At 60.4% G+C, this 22,933-nt stretch overlaps 1 protein-coding gene across 1 annotated transcript in view; it reads right to left on the bottom strand.

Annotated features, from left to right (window-relative positions):
* ZNF469 (zinc finger protein 469) overlaps positions 1 to 22,933 on the bottom strand; it is a 46,966-nt gene that overhangs the window by 14,464 nt on the left and 9,569 nt on the right. The window lies entirely within an intron of this gene.

The raw sequence follows: 22,933 nt of genomic DNA, 5'->3' as shown, positions 1-22,933 counted from the left end.
GGTCTCCACAATGCCCCCATCTCCACCCCCAGCCCACGGATACTCTTTCCCTGCCTTGCTGGGTCAGCACAGGAAGCAGCTTCTTGTGTTTCTTTCCAGAGTTTCTTGATGCAAATACCAGCAAATGTAAATAAATATTTCCATTCTCCCCCTTTCTTCAAGAGACAGTCCACTGCACACACAGTCCACTGTGCATTACTTTTTGCATCTGAACCTTGGTGGTACCTCCACAGCACCCCTAGAGCAACTCCTGGCTGATGTCTGTCTATCCACCTCTCCACCAACACACAGCTATGGAACATTCTGCGGAACAGCTACGCCTACACCCAGACCCTTCTGGGTGGACAGATGCTGGGTTGTCCTCTCTGGGCCTTTATAAGTAGTAGAGCAATGAACATGTGTAAGGAGACCAGCAGAACAAACACAAGGAAGAAACAGCATGGTCAAGGGCAAATGCACTTGTGATCTAAAGACATGGTCAGGTTAACCACTGTTGTGGTTTCAACATTTGGCCACAAATTCTTTGATCCTCGTCCCTCCAAAAGGTGGAGCCCAAGTCCCTCCCCTGCAACAGGGGCTGGACGTGGCGACTGGCGACTGATGAAAAGAATACCTGCCCAAATTCCGGACCCACAGAAACCCGTAGATTTCAAGCTGCTATGTGTCACAGAGCATTAGGGAACAACTAGGACAATTCTTGGTGGTTGTGCCGACTTGCATCCCCCCCCCCCACCCCCGAGATGTGGAGAATCCTGAGATGTGGAGATTTCTGGCATCACAGGGCGGGAAGCGTGCCCTTGCCTGGAGTGGGGCAGGCCAAGTCCTGGGGAGGGCCTGCAGGATGCAGAGATCTTCCCTGCAGCTTCCCATTCACTCACTCACTCATTCATTTATTCATTCACTCACTCATTCATTTATTCATTCACTCATTCATTTATTCATTCACTCACTCATTCACTTATTCATTCACTCACTCCTTCATTCAGTCACTCACTTCTTCATTTAGTCACTCACTTCTTCATTCAGTCACTCACTCCTTCATGCATTCAGAGATCTTCACCATTTCTGCCAGACACTAGGTCAGGCGTCTGTCACATGGTGGTGAGTGACTGCCTCTGCCTCTGCTGTGAAACATCAACAGGAACCACAGATGAGGAAACTGAGGCTCAGAGAGATTGTGTGACTTGTCCAAGTCACATAGCATGCAGCAAACATGGGGCAATGTGAGGCAGGGCTCCGGGGACCATGCTTGCCCTGTGCAGGACCGAGTGGCTCTGCACTTTGGCCCCACCTCAGGGCCCCTCTCTTCCTGAGGTGGCCCTGCTCCATGTGCGGACCTGTGGGCAGAGCTAATGGGCCACACATTCTGCCTGCAGCACCCAGGGCACCCCAGCCTGGCTGCCCCTTCAGGGACTTGACGGCCCGTCCTGGGTGCTCAGACAGTGGGGCAGGCAGGGGGCAGCATTTGCCTGGTCTTGGGTTCCCATCCCTGCCCAGGCTCTTGGCAAAGCCCCCTGGTTCTGGCCGGTGTGGGTTTCAGCAGGCCTGGGGCCCCTTTGAAGTGGGGAGATCCAATCCCCCAGACCCTGGCCTGCCCCCGGGAACTCCAGGAGTGCAGGCGTCTCCTTTTCACTCAGAAACACCACCTGGCCCCAGCCTCTGGGTAACTCAAGCCCTCGGTGGTGCTGGCTGGCTCCAGCTGGGTATGGGTGGCAGCTCCTGGTGAGGGGTGTCCTGCTGCAGGCCTGGGCCCCTGCCCTCCAGTGCCCCCTCCCCATGGACCCCAGGCTGCAGCAGAGTCCAGGCTCTGCTCCTGACCCTCTGCCCTCACCTCTCCTTTCAACCTGCCCCATTTCAGCTATGGCCTCTTGTCCTTGATCCGGGCCCTCATGCCCACTCCTGCCCACTCCCCTGGACCCTCTCAGGCCTTTGTCTAAGCAGTGCCCCTGCGCAGATGCCCCCGCCTTCTCCCCCACCTTCCCAATTCCCACTCACTTCTAAAGGGAGACCATTGGCAAGGGGGTCAGCTCGGCCCGGACTTGAATCCTGGCTCTAGCACTTCTGGCTATAAAATGGGATGACCACAGCTCTGGCCTCAAAGGCTTGTGGCTGGGAGGCTGGACGGAACCGCACACTAAGCCCGCAGACGCTGACTCTGAATGCAGTCACTGCTCCTCCAGGCTCCTCTACAGCCTGCCTCTTCCAAGAAGCCCTTTCAGTTATGTGTATGTCCACTGGTGAAGCAGGAATGATTTTGGGAGCCTTCGGCAGGGGGCTGTCCCCCAACACCTGGTGTCTGGGCAGCTCAGCACAGATGGCCCTGCTGGGTCAGAGCTTTCTGCTCCACCACCCCCCTCGCTGCCAAAGCTCCCCGGGTCCTGCGGCCTCAGTTTCCTCTGCTCTAGATGAGGGGCTGGGGCTGCTGACCCCTCAGGCCGCCCATCTTCTGTGACTCGGGACCTCTGGCCGGCAGTAGACCTGGTTCTGGCCCTGCGGTCTCCTCGGTCTCCCTGCTGCCGACCTGCCCAGATGTGGGTGTGTTTAACTTCCCCGTTAGAATGTCTGTCTCATCAGGGTGGGGCCACACCTTCTAAACAGGCAGGAACCTGGCCCTTCTGGTTTCCACCTGTGAGGGGCGAGGCCCACAGTGAGGTGGGGTAGAGGCGTCTGCCCTTTCGTCCCCTTGTCCTGTCTTGGCCATGGGAAGTGGTCAGCATTGGACGAGGTTGTGAGGGGAGGCTGCACGCTTGCTCCATCCTGGCCTTGGCCTGGCGGCGCCCGTGTGTGGCCTCTGCTGGCTGGGCACTGGGTGACCGGACGGGCATGGGGAGCAGGTGTGGGCGGGGGCAGGCTGGGCAGCTGTCCCCTCTCCTGTATCATCTGTCCCTCCCTGAGGAGCTGGCAGCTTTAGGGGATGATGCAGAGGCAACGGCAGTGACCACAGAGGACCGTGTGGACACCACCTTGACCTCATGGCCCCCCTTCGTGGCCAGTGCTCACTCCTGCTACAGGTGGGAACAGAGGCTTGGAGAGGGGTTTGGTCCCCATGGGGTGAGGGCAGCATGGCGTGACGCCTTTTGGGATGGAGCTTGCAGTGGCCGGTCGTGACCACGGCAGAGGGAGGAAGCAGGGTCCGGCTGACAGTAGCAGGCACAGGGGTCTGAGAAGCCCCTCCGAGGAGGTGACCCTCGGCCATGTGTGGCCAGGCCTTGGGTAAGGGTCCCTCAGGTACGGTGTGGGGGATGGGTCCCCTGGCCAGGAGGTGTGGTGAAACTGGGTTGGTGAGCAGGCTGGCGAGGGGGCAGCCACCGGGGGTCTTACTGGCGGATCAGGGATGCCGTGGACACACACACTCTAGGCCCACCGCCCCCCCATCCTAGACACCGATCAGGAGGCAAGATGTAGGTGCTGCTAGGTAGACCAGGCTGTGATGGGCAGCCAGGCTCCAGCCTGACCAGGTGTGGATGGGGAAACTGAGGGTCCCAGAAGACTGGCCTGTCTAAGGCAGAGCCTGGAGTAGGACCCTGCCCCCCACCCTGGCATCCCCTTCCACCCTCTGCCACCCCCAGACACAATGCTCCCCTGGGAGGCACCAACCCGGGCCCCTTTATAGACCCCTGCCTGCCTCTGGCTGCCCGTCCAGGCCAAGTGCCCTGAGCTGTGCCTCCCTGGACACTGGCCCTGCTGCCTGGCCACCCGTGCCTGCACCACTGCTGGCCCGTGGCTTGGACCAGCCCGCCCCCCACACCCCCCGCCAGCCTAATCCCTGATGGACACCTTGCACGCCAGCTCAACCGGATCATCTCCGCTCCAGGTCATCCCTGACTAGTGTGGCTGGAAAAGCATGAGGGGCACAGCCTTGGGCACCGCCCCATGACTGCCCCCCACCAGCCTCCCCCACACGCTGCTCTCTTGTGTCCCCTCCATGCCCAGCCCAGCTCCCTTCCCAGCCAGCCCCACGACGGGCTCCAAATCCTGGCCAGCAAGCGGAGCAGGGTGGCCAGCCCAGATGAGGCGGGGTCTCGGTCGGCACAGCCCACACTGAGGGGCTGCTGTGGCAGCTCCTTGTGACATTTATTTTACAAACATTCCCCTTTCCTTTTGCTTCAGAAGCTGCCGCTTTGCTTAAAAACTATCTGTTACCCGAGTGCTCAGATAAACCTTAGCAGGTAAAATTATATCTGAGATATGGCCCGAGGGTCTGTTTAAGAATCCTGGGCAAATTATCAGCTGCATTTATCTTAATTACTTTGGGGGAAAGTGGAGGCTGGTGTTGGATGGGACTGGGAAGCGGGGGTGCGTTCCACCTTATCGGGGTGCATATTTGAGATCCTTTAACAGGAGTCAGATAAGAGGAGCACGTGGGGAGAAAACGATGTCTTCACAATTGACAGGGAGGCGGCCGCGGGGCTGCCAGGGGTTCGTGCTGAAAGGCTGGACCCATTGCCCACGGAAGCCGCGAATGCCTCCATCCCTCCTGTTCCTCTGAGACCCATATTCGGGGCGGGGAGGGGGGGTGTGAAAAGGCTCCTGACTTAGTTCTTGGCTGATTCCTCCTAGAACAAGTCCCACAGCCTGCTGACACCACATGGCTGCACTCTGGACATGACGCAGAACTAGGACCTTAACTCTGACAGTGCTGGGAGCCCTGGAAGTCCAAGCAGGGCCTTGAAGGAGGATGGACCAGGGGGTGCAGAACGATTTGGGGCAGGGTGGACACAGGAAGAGATAAGGGCTATCTGTCCACGCCTGGCTCTGCCCAAGAAGCCGCGCCCTGGCCTCAGCTGCCGGACTGCAGTGTCTCATCTGGCACATCCCAAGGGCCTGTGTGGATATGGACGTGCTTGCTGGCGCAGCTGACCACCTGGCTTCAGGAGAGCCGCCGAAATCAAAGGTGATTCTGGGCCTGGCCACCACTCCCAGGAAGGGCTACCCCTGACGCCTGTGCTGACTGGTGCTCTTTGGACACCAGCAGTTTTCCAAGGGCCTCGGTGCCCAAACAGCAGGATGGGAGGGACCACACTGGCCCACAGGCTGAGCAGGGAAGGGCTGGAGACTCAAGAGGAAGACAGGTGAACGGTCTGCAGAGGTCAGGACACTGGGACCCAGGCAGGAGCCCTCAGCACTGCCCGTGGCCATGGGGGATCTCGTGCCATCATTCCTGAGCGCCTGCTTCAGTGCCCACCCGTCGAGGGGGCTACACAGGCTGCCTGGACCCTCCCGCCCCCCTGCCCTCTGCTCTCATCTGCCGCCACCTCCCTGGTACCTACTCACCCCTGCCACCCTCTGTGCTGCCGCATGCCAGGCGGCTCCTGCTTAGACCCCTGCACGGGCCGGGCCCTTGGGGGTGTCCCTCCTTCCCTCCTTCTGGTCCAGCTCCAAGGCCACCTGCGCCAGGAAGCCTCTGCCCCGAGGCCCACCTGTCAGTCTCTTGGGGAACACGCTTCCCCCCTGCCGCCTGCCTCTGCCAAACCACACGCCTCCGCAAGCAGGCTGCCCGATGGGTGCCCAGGTCAGGCTGCTCAGGCCCCACTGTCTGCCCCTCTGCAAACCCCCCGGGAGACCAGCCCGGCAGCAGAGGAGCTGGGTCTGCCCAGCCCGCCAGCTGACCTCGCCAGGCACCTCTGGGAGCGCTGTGGTCACTGTTAGCGGGCGCGCCCCCACCCACCTAAGCACAATGTCACGGAACAGGACGAAACACGCATTGGGGACCTTGGGGCCCAGGCCTCACCTGGGGCTCAGGGTCTGGGGGGCCACCAGGGGGTGTGCAGGACACACAGCTGCACATGCTTGGGCCCACAGGCACCCACAGGCAGATGAGTCCACGGACATGGGGACACACACCCTCACATACGGATTTGCACACACGCATGAATGTATGCACACATGCACATGCTCACACCACACGCATGCCCCCACACCCCTCCCAGGGTTGTGCAGGGCTGCCCGCTCTCTGCCTCTGGCCCGCATTTCTAGATGGGGCCTCAGGATGTTCTGTGTGCAGCAGCCAGCAGGTGGGGAGTTGCTGGGGGGAGGCAGGTGTGGGGGTGCACAGACAGCACCCTCAGGCTCCCCATCTCTCCACATAGTGCCCGGGTCCAGGAATGTTTGTTGGTGAGGCTGATGTTTTGGGAGCAGGTCTTACACCCTAGAAGTTAAGTGTACCAAGCTCTGCCCAAGGAACTCTGGTTGCCCCTTGCCTGGCCTTGGAGGGTCTCTCCCCCCACCCCACCACTGTCAGGACTGCCGGGGTCCCATCTGCAGGAGCATACTGGGGCTCAGTGGCCCCGGGAAACCCCCACCCAAGTCCCAGGTGAATGGAGTGAGCGCCGACCATCCCAGAGCCGACAGGCAGCTCGTCCATGCCAGGCTGCTCAGGGCAGGGAGGGCGGTGGGGCTGTAAGCACAAGAGATAGTGGCCGGGTCTCCGCGGAGGCCACCTTGAAAGCCATGCTGAATGGGGCACTTTCTTCAGAGGGACCTGGGGGCAGCTTGGTTCCAGAACTCCACATGAGCACCCCTGGGAGCACCTCGCGCAGGGAGCTCCCTGCACAAGTGGGGAATGGCAGCTCAGAGAGGGGGGAGCTTGCCCAAGGCCACACAGCAGCAGAGACCAGGAGGGCAGCAGCCCAGCGACACTCGAATCAGCCGGTAACAGAAGCTGGGGGCCAGAGGAGGCCCAGCTCCTGGCCTCCCAGAGAAGGGAAGGGCGACATCACTCCAAATGGGGTGTAGTGGTTCTGAAAAAGCCCCCGCAGCCCCTGGGCCTGCCCTTGTCCTGGAGCCTGGGGTCACGGCCAGGCTGAGACATTCTGGAGGTTGAAGGGTGTTCAAGGCTCTGGGCACTTTTGATTTTGTAGGAAAGGTTGTCTCCATCCTTGCCTCCAATCGACCCTCCAATCATCCACATGTGACTCTTGGTTATAAACATTGGCAGTCCTCTGTCAACCTGTGACGCAGAGTCCGCGGGCACTGTCGTTACAGCGCCGGTGCCTAGAGGGGCTCTGTCCACACCCTCTCCTTTCCACGGCCCTCACATGAGAGACGGGCTTCCAGAACTCCGCTGTTCAGGGTGGGTCGAGGACCAGCACCCAGAGGCCGAGTCTTGGTCTGAAGCCTGGGCTGGGGCCAGAGTGTGCCTGGGAAGCTTGGACACCCTGTGATCCTGACGTGTGACAGACAGCAGGGACCAGGCTGCAGAGGGGCGGTGGGACCCTGTAATGCATCGGGCCTGTTTTGTATGTTCTATGGGCCTCCCTGGGCCGGGCTTGCTCCTGGCTCTTCCAGGCCTCGGGACAGTGAGCCCCAGGCCATCATCTCACCTGCCAGCCAGCCTGGGGTGGAGTATACATCAGACCCATTTTACAGGAGAGGAGGCTGAGGCTGAGGGAAGTAAATGAACTGGGACACAACCTTGGAATTCCCACCCTGTGCCTGAGACCCCCAAACAGGGCCTGGAAGCCTTCTGGCTTTTGGAAGCAACCATGTCACCCCACACGGGGCCTTCGCGTGAGAAGCAGGGGCCTGCGGAGAGGTCACTGTGCTTGGCGGGGATGCAGGGATGGCGGGCTTTAACGAGCTATCTCCTGAGTGACAAGATTAATGAGCTTCCTCGGCAGCTTAATTACTGTCCTATCAAGTTCAGAATCCTATCAGCCTCCTTTCTCAATTAAAAGTGATTATGATTTCATTCCTCAGAACCAGAGGGTTAGTGAAGCCCACTGGGCAGCAGCCAGGTGGGGGGCCCTGGACAGTTGGGGATCTGCTGCATCGGGGGTTGTGGGGGGCCGTGTGTCAGGTGACATACCCCGGGCAATCGATTCAGTGAGATGCCTGCTGCCCGCTGGGCTCATGGCCCCACGGCTGGGAAGCAGGCAGGCACTCAACCCAATTTACAGATGAGAAAATCGAGACTTGGCATGTGGGGGCCTCGGCTCCTCCATGCTGGGGGATAGGTGCTCCACTCCGGCCACTTCCAAGCTCTGCCCACTCTCCTGTTGCCTTATCATCTGCGGACAAGCCAGGCTGTGTCCTGAGAGGACCTGGGGGGCTGGAGTCCCGCTGCGGGTCCCAGCTGCTCCAGGGGCTTCCTCGGTGGTGAGGGATGTCTGCCATCATCCTGGTGCCTAAATGGGACCAGCCGTGCCCACACGGCTGGCGGTGGCCCGGGAAAGGACAATCCCCTCACGTTCCCGCGAGCCTGTCCTCTGACAGCACGGCCTTGGCTGTCTCTGGGCAGCTGGGCTCCAAGCGCTTGGCCGAGCTCTGCCCTGGCCAGCCAGACCCGGCTGACCAAGCCCCTCTGAAAAGCCTCCCCCGGGTGCCCTCGCTGTGGTGGGTGATCAGAGCTCAGAAGGGGCCGATCGGGGTGGCTGTGGGCCTCTGGCTGCAGCGGCTTGGCACCACGGAGCCCCTGGTCCCAGGGGCGGGAGGCTGCCCTCCCTGAGGGCATCTGCGGGGCTTGGCTGTTCCAGAGGGTGGAGGGCAGGAGGGAGATGTGGCCCTGCAGGCCCCCAGCCTCCCACTGCAGCTGTGGGACCTTCTGTCCTGCTCCCTCACAGGCCCTGACCACCTGAGGGCCTTGTCACTGCCACTGTCTGTCCGTCTCCCGGGAGTTGCCGCCTGGCCAGCTCACTCCCCACCCGGCATCACACCTGCACTCTGGGGGCCCCGGGCTCCTCCGGCGGGGGGCAGGGGAGGAACACACACTTCCTTCTCATTATCCCTGCCAGGTCGGCCACATCTGTTCCCGGCTCCTGAGGCCCACCCCGCAGGTGCCCATGTGTGGGGAGCACTCAGCATGTTGGGGTGAAGCGTGGGCACTGGGGAGCCATGGAGCATCAGACTCCAAGGCTTCTGGGGGGAATGCATGCTGGCAGGGGAACCAGGCAGGGAGCCCCTTCCTTCCTCCTGGTGACCCTTGGGATTGATGGTCGAGGGGCACGAGGTGTGACAAGTGCAGGGAACCAGAGGCCCCGGCGTCTGAGGCTGAGGGGCCTGGCAGCTCCTCCTCAGCCTCAGGCTGTTTCCCCGTCCATGACTTGTGCTGCCCTGCCTGAGCTCAGGGTCCCCGCCTCGCCAAGACCCCTCTGTGCCCTCCCTGCCAGCCCTCCCCTGATGGCACCTGTCACCTCGCCTCCTAGAACGTGGTGGGGGTGGGGCAGGGGGCAGGACCGGGGTACCTCCCCAGCCTGTTTGTCCCCAGAGCGCATCCAGGGCCGGCTGCAGGGGGCACCGCTGTCCACAGAAGGAAAGGCCGAGGCCACAGAGCCAGAGGCAGCGCTGGCCGGAGCCGCGCCAGCACCAAGCCACCCGCCCCTGCCTGGGCACGACACCCGGCGGCAACCTTGCCCGGAGCTGGGCAGGGAGGCCCCGTCTCGCACCCACCAGCTCTGCACAGAAGGGGCAGCTGAGATCCCGAGGGTGGGCGCACAGCCAGGGGCTGTGGAGCAGGGGCCGCAGGCCGACGGGACAGGCACTCACTCACACGACTCGGTGCTGAGACACAGGGCTGCCGGCCGGCCCCCGCGGGCAGCGACGGCCCTTCCCGGAAGGCGCGGTCCCAGCCTCTCATTTACGGCTGCTCCCTCGCTCAGTGCCTGCTGTCCTGTCCGCACCCCCCCGAGGGTGGAGAAAGGGAAGGGGGGCTCCAGGGGGAGCCCTCTGGGTCTGTCCCCTGCTCCTGCCTCGCCCCTCCCCAGGTCGGGCAGTCCCTGGGCTCACCTGGCTGTGTGCGATTCACCACTCAGTCCCATCCTCTCGGACACACTGTGGATTCGGCTGTTTCTCCCCTTGGACTGAGCTTTTCCTTAGTATAAGCGTTTCCGTGCCCTGGAGCCAAGCACCCTGCCCGCATCAACATGTGTTTCTTCACGGAGGGGAAGAGGCCAGACCACCGGCACCCGCTCTCCTCCCCGCGGACGGGTCCACGGCTGCAGGAGCGCCTGGCACCCACCCTGCCTGCCCCGCCCGCCGGGCAGCTGCTCAGCCGGGAAATCCAGCACAGAGGCAGCCCTCTGATTTTTCAGGAAAAGCCAGAAATCCAGGTTTTAAAGTGAAATCTCCCCATTTTAAAACTTTGGCAGCAAATTCACCTAAGACAAAATAAGTACTGTGGGCTGAAGCGGCTGGGGCGACTGGGGCTGTGGTTGGTCTCCCGTGACCTTCCTGTGGGTGGAGGCCCCCCCAGGCTGTGCCCTCAGTGGGGGGATGAGTTCAGTCACCGGCTCCCTCACTCATTCATCTGTGGCCAGGCTCCCCACCAGGCGCCAGGGAAAGGATGGACACCGTGCCCCTCCATGTCCCCCCTAGGGGGCCAGGTTTAGGGTGCTCAGGATGTGAACTCAGGTCTCCTGACGCCACGTCTGGTGAAGGCCTGCGACGCCCTGGAAAGCTCTAGGATTGCTGGAACCCCTGATGGAGGGGGAAAATCCTGCACTGGCAAAGTGGGGGTCGGAGAGGTTATGCCCTGTGCCCCAGGCCACACAGCAGGCTGCAGAGAGGGCAGGGCCCGGGGAGGCTCTGCAGACCGAGGGCAAGCTGAGCACTGTGGCCTGAGGGAGGGTGGGGGTGTGCCAGGCCCGCACCCGGGCATCTTCCTGGCCTGAGGCTGGCCTAGGTTCCAGGAGGGACAGATGTGTTCAGGTTCCCCTCCCATGTAGGAGGCGCCAGCAGCTGTCTGTCACCGACCGCCCACCACAAGCACCCAGGCCGGTCCTTTCCAGACCCGCTGCTGGCAGCTGCCTGTAAGGGTGGGGTTCCTCCCCGGGGAGGGCAGGGTTGGCTGGTGCAGGGGTCTGCTCGGTCTCCAGGACACTGGGGGCGGGGGGGCTGGTCTGAAGTCCTGGATGACACACTGGTCCTGTCCAGCTGTGTGACAAGAAGGGGACCTTCATCCTCACTGCAGATGGGCCGGGAGGGGCTGGGACACTTGCCCGTGAACACACAGCCTACAGGCCGCAGGCCGGGAGACCTGGGCTGGTCTCCATCTGGCTGCATCCCTGGTGCCCCTCTCTCACTGGACCAGGCGACCATCTCCTGTCTGCAATGCTCTGTCCCCAGCTTCCCTGGGGCCTCTCGCACTTCCCTCTCCCCAGAGCAGCCAGGGGGTCTTTCCAAGCACAGATGGGGGCCATATCCCCCTTTGCAAATGCTCCACAGCTTTGCTGGTATTGGAATCAAGTCCCATCCTGGCTGTGAGCCCCTGGACTGTCGGGGTCCTGCCTCCTGGGCCTTCTAGAATGCCTTGGGGCCTTTCCCTCCAGGGTCCCTGTTCTGGGAACGTCCCTCAGAGACCTCCCCGCCATGGCTGCCTGGGGTCTGGACCCCTCCTTGCAGAGTCTGAACGGGTATGATTCTCCTTCAGGTCTGTGTGCCCTTGCTTTACCCAGGCAGTGTGAGTGGTGGGAGGTGGGTGGGCTGGACTGTGTCCCCTCAAAGATGTCAGCAGGTCCTGACCACCCACCCCCACCTCTGCCCCAGGCACCTGGGAATGCAGCCTTACTGGGAACAGGGTCTCTGTAGGGGTGGTCAAGATGGGCCATCCTAGGTCAGGGTGGCCCTGTCCTTAGAAGAGAAAGGAGAGACAGACCTGGAGGAGATGCCACATGAAGGTGGGGGCAGACTGGCCACTGCGGTCACCCCCCTGCACCCCTGTCGCCCCTTCCCCAGTCCGTTCTCCCCACAGCCTCCAGGGCAGGGGCCCTACCCGGAGCCCTCGTTCACCCAGCCCGGGGCTTCACCTCAGCCTCCTCTGGCTGGAGCCCTGCTCCCTAGACAGCCGCGGACGGCTCTTCCCTGCCCATGTGCTGGCTGACCAGTGGCACCTCTGACCACTGGGTCCTTTGACCACCTTGACCCGGGTCCCCAGCACTTTCTGTTAATATCTCCTGGCCCTGCTTTATCCAGCTTTATTTTAAATTTCATCATGAAGTGGACATACGTATAAAAGTGTGTATTTACATACATTCATAAAGCACGTATGTTTTTATAGCATGTGTGCGCATGTACACAAGACACGCACACAGCATGTGAGAGGGAACATCGCCACCCTGAGGACCCCTGTGCCCCCACCGCTCTGCAGTGGCTCCCCACGCGGACGGGCTGCCAGCCTCCATCACAGACCCTGGTTTTGCCCGGGTGACCTCAGACTCCACAGTCACGTGTCCCCACCTCTGTCCTCCACCCATTTCATGTGGCGCCCCCGGGGCCCTGACACTGCACCTGCAGAGCTGGGGGGAACTAAGCCAGAGTGAGGTCAGGGACGCCCGAGCCCAGGGTCCCCCAGGGGACCTCCACGGACTGCACTCTGGGGGTCTCTGGAGTCATAACCCCTGCTGGCAGCCTGGGAGACACAGCCCCCATGTCCCTGCCTCCCTGCAGAGGGGCCCGAAGTGGATGGCTGGCCAGCAAGGGGCCCCGGCCCTAAGGGGTGCAGCCCAAATAACGCGGATATTCATCCCAGACAAGTCCTGGCTCTGTTGGCCTCCGAGGGTGGCGCTGGCTGAGACCCGCAGAACGCCCCTCCCTCCCCAGCCCTCGGGCTGTTTTTCTTTCATCAGCTGGAGAAAAGGAGGGAAGAAAGGAAGACAGCGGAATATTTTGCAGGGACTGAAAAGGCATTGTGACCATGTGTTTCTTTGATGGCCGTGGGGAGCCCGGCCCCAGAGTCTTCTCCCTCTGGCCTTCGAGGTGGAGGTGGAGGGGGCCGCCTTTGAGACAGTGAGGGTCTGCAGCGGTTGGAGGAGGGCAAGCCCCATCCAGGCAGGAAGCCTGTGTGAGCCAAGCACTGGGGACTGGAAGGGGGCCTGAGACACACACACACACACACACACACACACGTGGAGGAGAGAGAGAAGATGCCGGAGGCAGTGCTGTGCATACAGCTGGTGCTCATGGGTGTGTGCAGGAATGACTCTGGCTGACTCTGAGCCCCTGGAGTGTGCTGACCCTGACTGCTGGTTAGGGCTGTCCCCTCACACTGGTCTGATGGCAGCAGCCCCTGCCTCTCTTCCTCCATCTTTAATTCCCCTCCCACCAATTTCTTTCTTTAAAGCTTGTAATTCTGCCCAAGCCAGGACTAAAAGGGGCACAGGAAAAATGGTGCCTACACCACAGGTTGTCAGGACAGAAGCCAAAATCTGTTGGGAGGGCCAAATTAAGCTCTGAGCTACCTGGGCGCCAAGCTACAAAGGGAACAAGACGCGGCGAGCTTGTCTCTCCCACTGTCTTACCGGGGTGGGGGGCAGCCTGGGTGAGGCACATGCGCGGTAACAGCCTTCCTGCCACCCTGCCGACCAGTCCCCACCTCCCAGCACTGCGCTGAGACAAAAGGAGATGCCAGGTGTCCCAGGCCTGGTGCAGTGTTTGCTCAGTGGCTGTGAATTCCCTCCTCTGTGTTACAGGTGAGGACGCTGAGGCTCAGAAGGTACTAATAGCTGGCTTTCGAGATCACGGCACAGCCAGTGAGAGCAGGAGGCTGGTGCTGACATTGGTGGCCAGGATTTATCCTCCTCGCTCCCTTCTGAGGGAGGGGAAGCCCCAGTCCAGGTGCTGCCTGTGTCTGACTGTGTGCCCAGCCGAGGTCTCCGAGCTGCCGTGGGCCTGGAGGGGCAAGTCATCCAGGCCAGTCCCTCCCCAGAGCAAGAGGGGCAGCTCTGGGGCTGTGGGCACAGGGCCCGGTCACACGGGGTCCTGCCCTCCCAGTCCACTGGGGGCTTCTCCTCTCATGAGGGGGGACCTTGGAGACCCAGCTTGTTCGAAGCTCTTGAGTGGGGAGAGTGTAGGGTAGGGAAGGACAGGGCAGTGCACACCTTGCTGCAGGAAGGTGGTCTTCCTGGGGGCAGCCATGACCTGGGTGACCCTGGCCCGGGGGTGACCCTGACCTGGGATGAACCTGGCCTGGGGGTGACCCTGACCTGGGTGACCCTGGCCCGGGGGTGACCCTGACCTGGAGGTGACCCTGAACTGGAGTGACCCTGACCTGGGGATGACTTTCACTTGGAGTGACACTGCCCTGGACCGCTGCTCTGGGGTGAGGGACCAGAGCCTCGGGGGTTGAACGATGCAATTGTCATGGGCTCCGGTCCAGTGGACAGAAGAGGAAGGGGAGACAGTGTGTCTGTCCCATCGCCTGCCCAGCTAGCATGTCCCCATGGTCCCCTCTCTGTCTCCTGGGCAGTGGGAGGGAGCCCAGTGCATGCACTAAGAAGCCAGACACTGCCCTTGGCCTCTGGGCTCTGTAGCCTCCCCTGTGTGGGACCACCCTGACCATTATCTGTAGGGGAAGATGGTGTGAGTGGCAGCCCAAGGCAGGCCGACCCCAGAGAGAGGGGTCCTGGCCCCACTCACAAGCTGGGGGCCCAGGCCAGGCAGCCCCCTCTTGGGAGACTGGGACCAAAGGCATTATGGTGTCATGGTGAGAGCACATGCACCACCACTTCTTTGCTGTGTGACTTCAGGCAACTGACTTAACCTCTCTGAGCCTCATTCACCCACCTGTAAACGGGTCATCCCTACCTCCCATGGTCTGTGGGGTGACATCAGACACTGTATGGAAACCAGTGAGCTGGTTCTATGCCTCAGTGGCTGCAAGCTATTATTCCATTATCATCATTTTTATATTAGCTAATCTCTCCCATTGCCCTGAGGTTGAATGGACAGGCCTGGCTATAAGATAAAGAAAGTGTAGATGTTTTAAAGTGATGTTAGGAAAGCATCTCTCTGGGACTCCACTTCCCCACCAGAAAAATGGGTATGACACCACTGGCCCTCCCACCCCTGGGGCTCCACTTGTGGGGGGGGCGGTGGTGGTGCCTTGGCTGAGCCGGTTCTTGGAGGCCTGGTGACTCCCTCCGCTGGCCCAAGTGTCCAGCAGATGGTGCCTGTTACAAGGTTCCTGCTCAGGTAGGCTCTGGGGGAGGCGAGAATTAGGGTGGTGTGTGTGCATGCATCTGAGTGTGCACACACAGGCGGGGGACTCTGGTGTGCACGCACACGTGCAGGCAGGTGCGCTGGCTCATGCACACGGGAGCTCTGGGCCAGCCGTTTCTGCCTGGGGACATGGTCCCCTAAGGCTCTGCCACTCGCCCCGCTGAGGCCGACTGCCGGCACCCGCTGGGGTCACGGCGGCTGGGGAGCAAAGGCCGGGTGCCATCCCAACAGACTGCCTCGGGCATCGGTAGGACTGACTGATATGTGCAACCACCTCCAAGCCTGTAGGCACAGCCTGATGATTCCCCCCGCTCTTTTTTTCTAAAATAACATGTTTATGCTAAGATTGGAAAGGTTATGCAAAGATTGGAAGAAACAGAAAAGCAACCTGGCAGCCCCAAACGCCATTGACAGGATTGGTCACTGCAGCACAGACTCCCAGGTGCTCCTGGGGGGCTGTCGCAGAGATGAGGGTGGAGCAGCGGTGGGGGGGGGCGGGAATGTGGGGGGATGGTTTGGACATCTCTGGTGGCAGGACATTGCCTCACAGCCTGCTAGAGGCAGGAGTTGTGTGCCAGTGTGAGAACAAATGCACTCAATGGGAACAGTACCAACCCCGTACCACCCTAATGGAGAAGCAAGGTGCCCATGGCGTGCGCGCAGTGAGATCTATCTCGTAAAAAGCAAACAGAAGCCAGCCTGTGCTCATGGAGAGAATTCTGGAAGTCTGCGGTGGGGATTGGAAGGGATGGGGCCTCACCGGCTCACTTTTTAAACATCTGTGTCTGACATGGAGTGGCAATTGCTTTGATGATCAACAGGGTGCAACAGGGACCTTCTGAAGAAGCTCACTCTGCTCCTCTGAGTGCAAGGTGTGGGGCCCCAGCCCCGGCCACGGGGGATGGGGCTGTGGGGTGCTCTGCAGAGCACCCTCAGGGAAGGGCAGGACTGCTCCTGGAGCCTCAGCTGGTGACCCCGCAGGCACAGAGGTGAGCAGCCTTGTGGCCCCTCCGCCACTCCACCCCGACCCCCACACCCTGCCTTCCTGCCTCAACCCCGCGTGCAGCTCTCGGCCTCGTGCAGGGGCAGTTTCCTGGCCGGTCCCTCCTCTGGCCAGGCTGGGCTGTCGCGGGGCCTGGCTGGACACTACGGCTGGCGGTGGCAGAGAGTTGGCTCCGGAGCCCCATGGAAAGTTGTCCCTGGCTCCTGCCACCTTCCAGCTTTTCACATCTCAGCTGGTTTTAATTAGCTTCCTTCAAAGTCCCCAATAGCAATTCAGCCACGTTAGCGCTCGCCAGCTGCCAAGACGTGTGTGTGTATGAGTGTGTGCCTTTTGGGGAGTGGGTGGGAGGAGAATGTAGGAACCATCTTGATCTGTTGAACTGCAGGGCTTTTCTGCTTCTGGGGCCAAGAGCTGCAGGCTGGAGGACACGTTGGGCCTGGGCCCTGGAGCAGAACAGCAGGGCTTGACTGGGCAGGAGATGGATGGCCAGGACACGGTGGCCCCGTTGGGTGGCTGGGAGGAGCTGGCCGTCACTGCCCGGATACTCTAAACTTTGTCTGCATTTCCTGGGGGCCTGTGGGGCCCCCTGCACCCTCTGTTCTGTTCCTGTTCATGCTACCTGGCTGGGGCCCTGGGCCCACACTCTCTCAGCCTCTCCCGCCCTTGGTACCCCCTCTAGGTCCTGAAGTGCAGACGCAAGTGCCCAAATGGAAGGGGTGAGAACACAGGCAAGGCGGGTGTTCTGGGGGTGGGCAATAGGGAACGCTGGAGACTGCGGCCAGCAGGGGCTTCTGGCTGCATTCCCTGATCCGACTGTTTTCCTGGTGGCATCATGGGCCCAGCGTGGATGCATCTCTTGGTTTCCACCAGAAACTTGGACAGCCTTGTGGAATTCTATGATTTTAAAACTGCTGTGGGCAACTAAACATACCAGGTGGACCTGACCCAGGGCTCCCAGTCTGCGGTGCCCATCTTGCTTGTGGCCGCACCCCGGGTTTGGGGCTTGACCCTTCTGGCTCTGCCCTATTTCTAGCCCTGGACCACCCCTGGACCTGTGGATGTTCCCGTGGTGAGAACACCTGCTTCCTGCCTGCCCAGCACATCCTCCTGTTCCTGGCAATAGCACCTTGGGTTTTCTCTACCCACCCCGTGCTCTGATTGTGTGACTTTGGTGGGGCTGACCCTCCGCTGTTCTATTAGACTGGATTCTGATGCCACTATTTGAGCACCTGGATCCAGCTATGCCTGAAGCATGCCCTGCATATTCAGTTAGGTGAACCAACAATCTTCTTTTTATTTAACCTATTTTGAGTTGAGTTCTGTTCCCCGGTAGCTGAAAAGCATCCTGATCAATATAAACTCGTGGGGTTTATATTGATGGGGTGGGGGGGGTGGGGGACTCACAGACTACCCTGCTGGGCGACAGCTTTGTTCTGGGCATCAGCTGCTGGCTCTCATGAGCGGCCCAGAGCACCCTGTGATCTGCTCGTTACTGCTCTCCTCACTCAGCCACCTGGCCTTGCCTCTCCCCATGGTCCGAACCTCCTTCCCACAGCTCCCCGCTGTCCCCTACCTGCCAACTCAGAAGAAACATTGCCCTCATTGAGTGCATTGGTTCACACACTGGCACACGCCTCCTGCCTCCAATGGGCTGTGAGGCAACGTCCTGCCACCAGAGATGTCCAAACCATCCCCCCACACTCCTGGACACCCAAAGCTCCGGGGGCCCAGGCCTCCCTCTGTGCAGGACTGCGCACAGTCCCTCTGAGACTGTGCAGGGATATGGCAACGGGACAGCCACTGACTCATTCTCATTTAGGTTAAAAAGGCAGACAACCCTTCACGCCGGAAACTCACTGACATGCTGACTGAAATGCCCCCACAACTGAGCACCCCCTTGTCTCGTCTCGGAAGGACCAACTGCTCTTCTTGACACCTTCGCAGATGAAACGGTGCTGTATCTGGGATTTGCTTCAAAAACACAACAAGGATAACCGAGGGGGGAGGCGACCAGGTGTCAGTAACCATCGCAGCGGCCAATGGGCCGCTCAGGGTGCCTTTATCACTACCTTTGTTGACATTTAAAAAGGTGCAACATAGATACCTGAAAACAGCTATCCTATAAAACAACTACTGCCACACAAATTCCAACTGTTTTTCTAAGGACCCCAGGATTGCCAGGGATCTTGGGCAATCTGCTTTGTTGGCTCCAGGAGGAAAGGTTTCTGGAAAGAGGGTCCCTCAGTGGGGGATGGCAGGGGGCGGCAGGGGGTGGTCCCTTCCTGGCCTCGATGCAGACCAGAGAATGTACAGTCCAAACTGGGTACTTCTCAGAGTAAAAGGGTACTAAAAGAAAAAGAATCCAAGTGATAAATTTATAATAATAGCAAAATAGAAAGGGTCCCCTACTGGGGTGCGCCTCGTTCTCGGTGAGATCTACAGCTTGAGGGTCCTGACTCCACCCATCCCCAGGACTGCCCTCCACGGCCAGCTCTGCAGCGCCCTGACCGCATCCGCCCTCCCCTCCCCATGTCTGGACCTTGTAAAAGCTGAGTGTCCTGATCTACACGTATCTCCCACATATCTGAGCTCTGGTATGTGTGGCTGGGTGCTGGCATTTATGGTCTTATCTTCTTAGGGTAAACTGGCCTTTTTATGGTGCCTTTCTGTTCCCTTTGGGCTGGTCAGATGAGAGAATCAGCAGAGTCCTAAAAGCTTAACTGGCTGCCTGACTCTGGGCGCCCCACCCCCCACCCTGCCCAGATGTTTCTCCACCAGGAGAGGAGACTGGGTGAGGGTGACGGATGGGAGGTGGGCCGGATTGGATAAAGGGACTCAGGAGAGTAAGGCCCTGAGGCAGGTGTGGACACCCCTGCACCCCCTCCTCCTGGTAGGGATGTGAGGACTCAGAGAGAGGTGAACGCTGGAAGCCTGGGGCACAGGTGTGGGCCCAGGTCGACTGTGGGAGGAGTCAAGACTGACTAGGGGCTGGGCCCCACTGGGATGTCTGCATCCACAGGACTCTTCAAACCCCACATGTCCATCCGGCACCCTCGTCCCACCACACCCTCTTTCAGGGAGTTGATCACTGTGCCGCAGGGCAGTGTCCACTCCCAGTGCCCAGAGCCCTCCAGCCACCCGTCCACCTGGTCACTCAGCCTTCTGAGCCAGATGGGAAGCTCTTGGAGGGCAGGGACTAGCCTGAAGGGTTCACCCTTGTGTCTGCTGCTCAGCACAATGCCTGGCAAAAGGAGTCATCCATCTAGCCACCTATCCATGCACTGTCCATCCACCTACCTACTTACCATCCATCCATCCACCATCCATCCAATATCCATCCATCCACCCACCATCAATCCAGCCACTCACCACCCACCCATTTACCATCTATCCACCTATCATCAATCCATCCATCCACCCACCATCCATCCATCTACCTACCATCCATCCATCATCCATCCACCTATCCAATATCCATCTATCCATCCATCCACTCACCATCCATCATCATCTAACCACACATCCATCACCAGGACTAGAATTCCAGTCTTAGGGCCCTGAGTGCTATATTACACCCCTGGCTTGCAGCAGAACTGATGGTGCTATGATGCTTTGGAGTAAGCAACTGCCCCCCTCCCCCGCCCTGTGAACCCCCCCTCCCCTGAAAGCGGACCCACCATGACTGGTGCTGCATGGCACGGGTGCCCACAGCAGAGACACCACCTCTGTTACCGAACGCTCTGTCCCAAGGCTGGGAAGGGGATACACCCCCCTTCTCCCCAGTGACTCCTGGTCAGCTCTGTGATCCCGTAGTGGAGGGACCATACAAAACCACTGAAGGTCTGGACCCCTTTTCTGCTTGAGCCTATGGAGGGCCCCAGGGCCTTGGGGGCCAAAGACGTGGCAAGGGGCTGGGGGTGCGGGAGCCAGACTGAATCTGGGACCTGGCCTGTCAGAGGGCCCAGAGGGACAGACGGCCTTTCTGCTTCCAGGCCCCTTCCCAGCCCCATCTCACTCCTAGCCCTTCCCTGGGCAGGCTCAGCCCCCGGCTATAGTAATTTGCTATGCTAGGGTCCTAGAAGACCCTCTTGCAGCACCCTGACAGCAGGGTGACTGCCAATTACCAAGATGCCAGGAGGTTCAGATGGAGCTGGGGTGTGACCTCAGCTCACTGTCAGCCTCTGACTGGGGTCCCTGCACTGCAGCCCCCAGCTGACCCGGGGCTGAGCCAGCTCTCCTGTGGCCGCTGCTCTGTTTTCACAGCTGAGAGGAGGGACTGATGGGAGAGGCGGGGTTCCGGGCCCTGAGGAGGCCGCTGGGCTTGGAGGTTCCGGAAAGCAGGCACCAGTGAAGTGCTTCCGAGAACCACAGAGGCCGTGGGACCTGCTCCTTCCGTGCTGGCTGGGATGGGGTACGCCTGGGAGAGCAGAGGTCACCCTCAAAGTCAGAGTCTGCACCCCTCTCCTAGCAGGCAGTGCCTCAGTCCCCCGCATCTGGAAAGTAGAGCCGATTTTCTAGCTGCCAGACCCAGGTGGAAGCTAGGGTCCGGAGGTCCCTGAGGTTCAGGGGCTGCCGTGGGCTGGGACAGAATCCGGGCTCATGAGTGCCGATGCTGGCGGTCAAGGACGCCCAGGGTGCCCCAGTCCCTTTCTGCCATGAGGGCGGGTGGCTCTGGGCTCCCCAGTGATGGCCACCACAGCAGATGCTGCTGGAAGCAGCTCACTGCATCTTCCGCTCACCCCACCTGCCACATCCATCTGAGGCGGGCGGGGGGCTGATTCTCACACTAACCTGCAAGCTGCCAGGATGACGTCATCCCCAGCTTCTCGTGGAGGACTCGAGGTCCAGGGAGGTGGTCAGAACTGTCTGGGGTCACACTATGCTTGTCACCCTGAGTCTAGCAGGGGTGGGGACTGGAGTGTGGCTCCCACCTCCTGGGTGCTTTGCCCTGGGGGTCCCAGGGCGCCTGCTGGCCTGTGAGCCCTACTCAGCCCTCCCCCTTAGGTGGCCCTGGGCTGGGTCCTGGAGAAGGAACACCCAGGAGAGAGGGGCTGCCCGGCTGGGGTGTTCTCAGCTGGCCTCTGCCCAAACCACCAACCACCAGCCACGTGAGCACCACCAGTTGGGACCAGCTGGCTGCCTACCAACCCACCAACCAAATGCTGCCTCAGAGGGGCCTGGGTGGGACCAGCAGAAACCCTGCTGCCCACCCACAGAAGCACAAACACGGATAAATCACAGTCGTGTGAGCCCCTAGGCTGGGGCTGCTTGTTACGCGGCAGCGGGTAGCTGTAGTCCTCGGCACCTCTCAGCTTTAGCTTTCTTCTCTAAGTGGGGTGTGGGGTGGGTTAAACAGGAGGGTGCAACTCAAGTTCTCGGCACAGTAAGCGCAGCCCAGCGACAGCTGCTGTGACTTTATCGGTTTTGTCCCAGGACCCGTGAAAATGATCGTTTTCCTGTGGGAAAGTGACTTGGGTCCCAGCTGACCGTCTGGTCACAATCCTTGTCCCAGACGCTCCGGGCCGCTGCCAAGGACGCGGATCCAAGTTCATCTGAGAACTCCTGTCCCCCTGCCTTGGGGCATCGGTCAGCCTGTTCTCCTCCCCGACGACTGCATCTTTGCACTCAGATGTGTCCTGAGCGGGGAAGCAGGGGGCCTGAGAGAGATGTGGGGAGGGCCCCGCGCCCCACTTGCTGCCCCCCACGGTCACTGCAGAAGCCCCTGTGACTCCGCAGCGGGAGGCAGGGATCAAAGGCCTGTCCGAGGGAGAGAACACTCGCTTCCTCTGGCACTCTTTATTTGCTGAGAGAAAGTGCTTTTAAGGCCTTTGTTTTGTTTTCTTTGACAAAGCTTTGCCCAGTGTGCTGACGAGAGGGGCGCCATCTGCCACGCGCCACCCAGCTGGCCGGGACAGGGATGCCTCTGACCTGTGCCCGGGCTCTGGGCACCCTAACGCCCAGGGGCCTGAACCCCAAATGGGAAGGCTGGGGTATGAGGGCCGGGCTCCTCTACTGACCATCACTCCCAGACGCCCGGACGCCAGCGTGTCTGCAACGAGGGTCTGAGGTCATCTGAGCCTGGGGTCTTCCAATGTTTGTAGTCACTGAAACCTTGAATTGTGTCTAAGAGAAGTCTCCTAGACAGAATCAGTCTATCTCACACACACATACAGGACACCTACATAAATATTCGGATTCGTGTTTATGTGTCAGAGCAAAGATTACTAACTTAGGAGGGTGCACAGCTATGCCCTCCCCACCTCCCTTGCCCTCACCCTCTCTTCCCCAACAGCTGGGAGAGGGACCCACGATCCAGACCCCATGATGAGGGCTGGAGGATGGGGAAGGGAGAGACTCAGGCCGCTCCCACCGCCGGTCCGGGGGAGGGCGCACGACCCAGACCTGCCCCGGGGCATGCTCAGACCACAGAGACCGGGGCATGGTGGGCACACCTCCATAAGGAGAGGCTGGGATAGCAGGTGGGACAGAGGCCTCCCTGCTCCCTCAGGAGGGTCTCCTTCGAGGCCCACACAGCAAAGATAGAGCCCAGAGGCAGAGAGGCAGACTTCTGAGATATCGCCCAGGAATCCTACCATCCCAGGGCCTTCTCAGCCCCACAAGCCAGTCAAGAGTTGTTCTGCCACTTGTACTCAAGGTAATTGGTGCACACAACAAGGTCCAACTAAAAGTGGGATGATGAGGAGAAAGCGCTCAGAGAGGGGGTGTAAGATGGGAACCGAAAATGAGTGAATGGACAGCGGACATCCCTGTGGGTGACTCTGCCTGTGCAGGGGCCTGGGTGTGAGATGACCAGCAGGGACTGAGGTAGCGTAGTCCACTGGGGACAGCCCAGGGCTGTGGCCCTCGGGGACAGGTGTCCAGAGAGGAGGGACAGTCTCCGTGCAGTGATGCTCTTGGTGGTGGGGGCCACATGGTGGGATGGACAGACAGCCTCCCGGAGCTGACACCTGGTTCCAACCCCAGCTCCCCTCGACGGGT

Source organism: Cervus elaphus, chromosome 4 (genome assembly GCF_910594005.1).
Source record: "Cervus elaphus chromosome 4, mCerEla1.1, whole genome shotgun sequence".
Classification (NCBI taxonomy): Eukaryota; Metazoa; Chordata; class Mammalia; order Artiodactyla; family Cervidae; genus Cervus; species Cervus elaphus.
The sequence above is the reverse complement of the archived record's forward strand: the minus strand, read 5'-3'. Positions and strand labels throughout refer to the sequence as shown.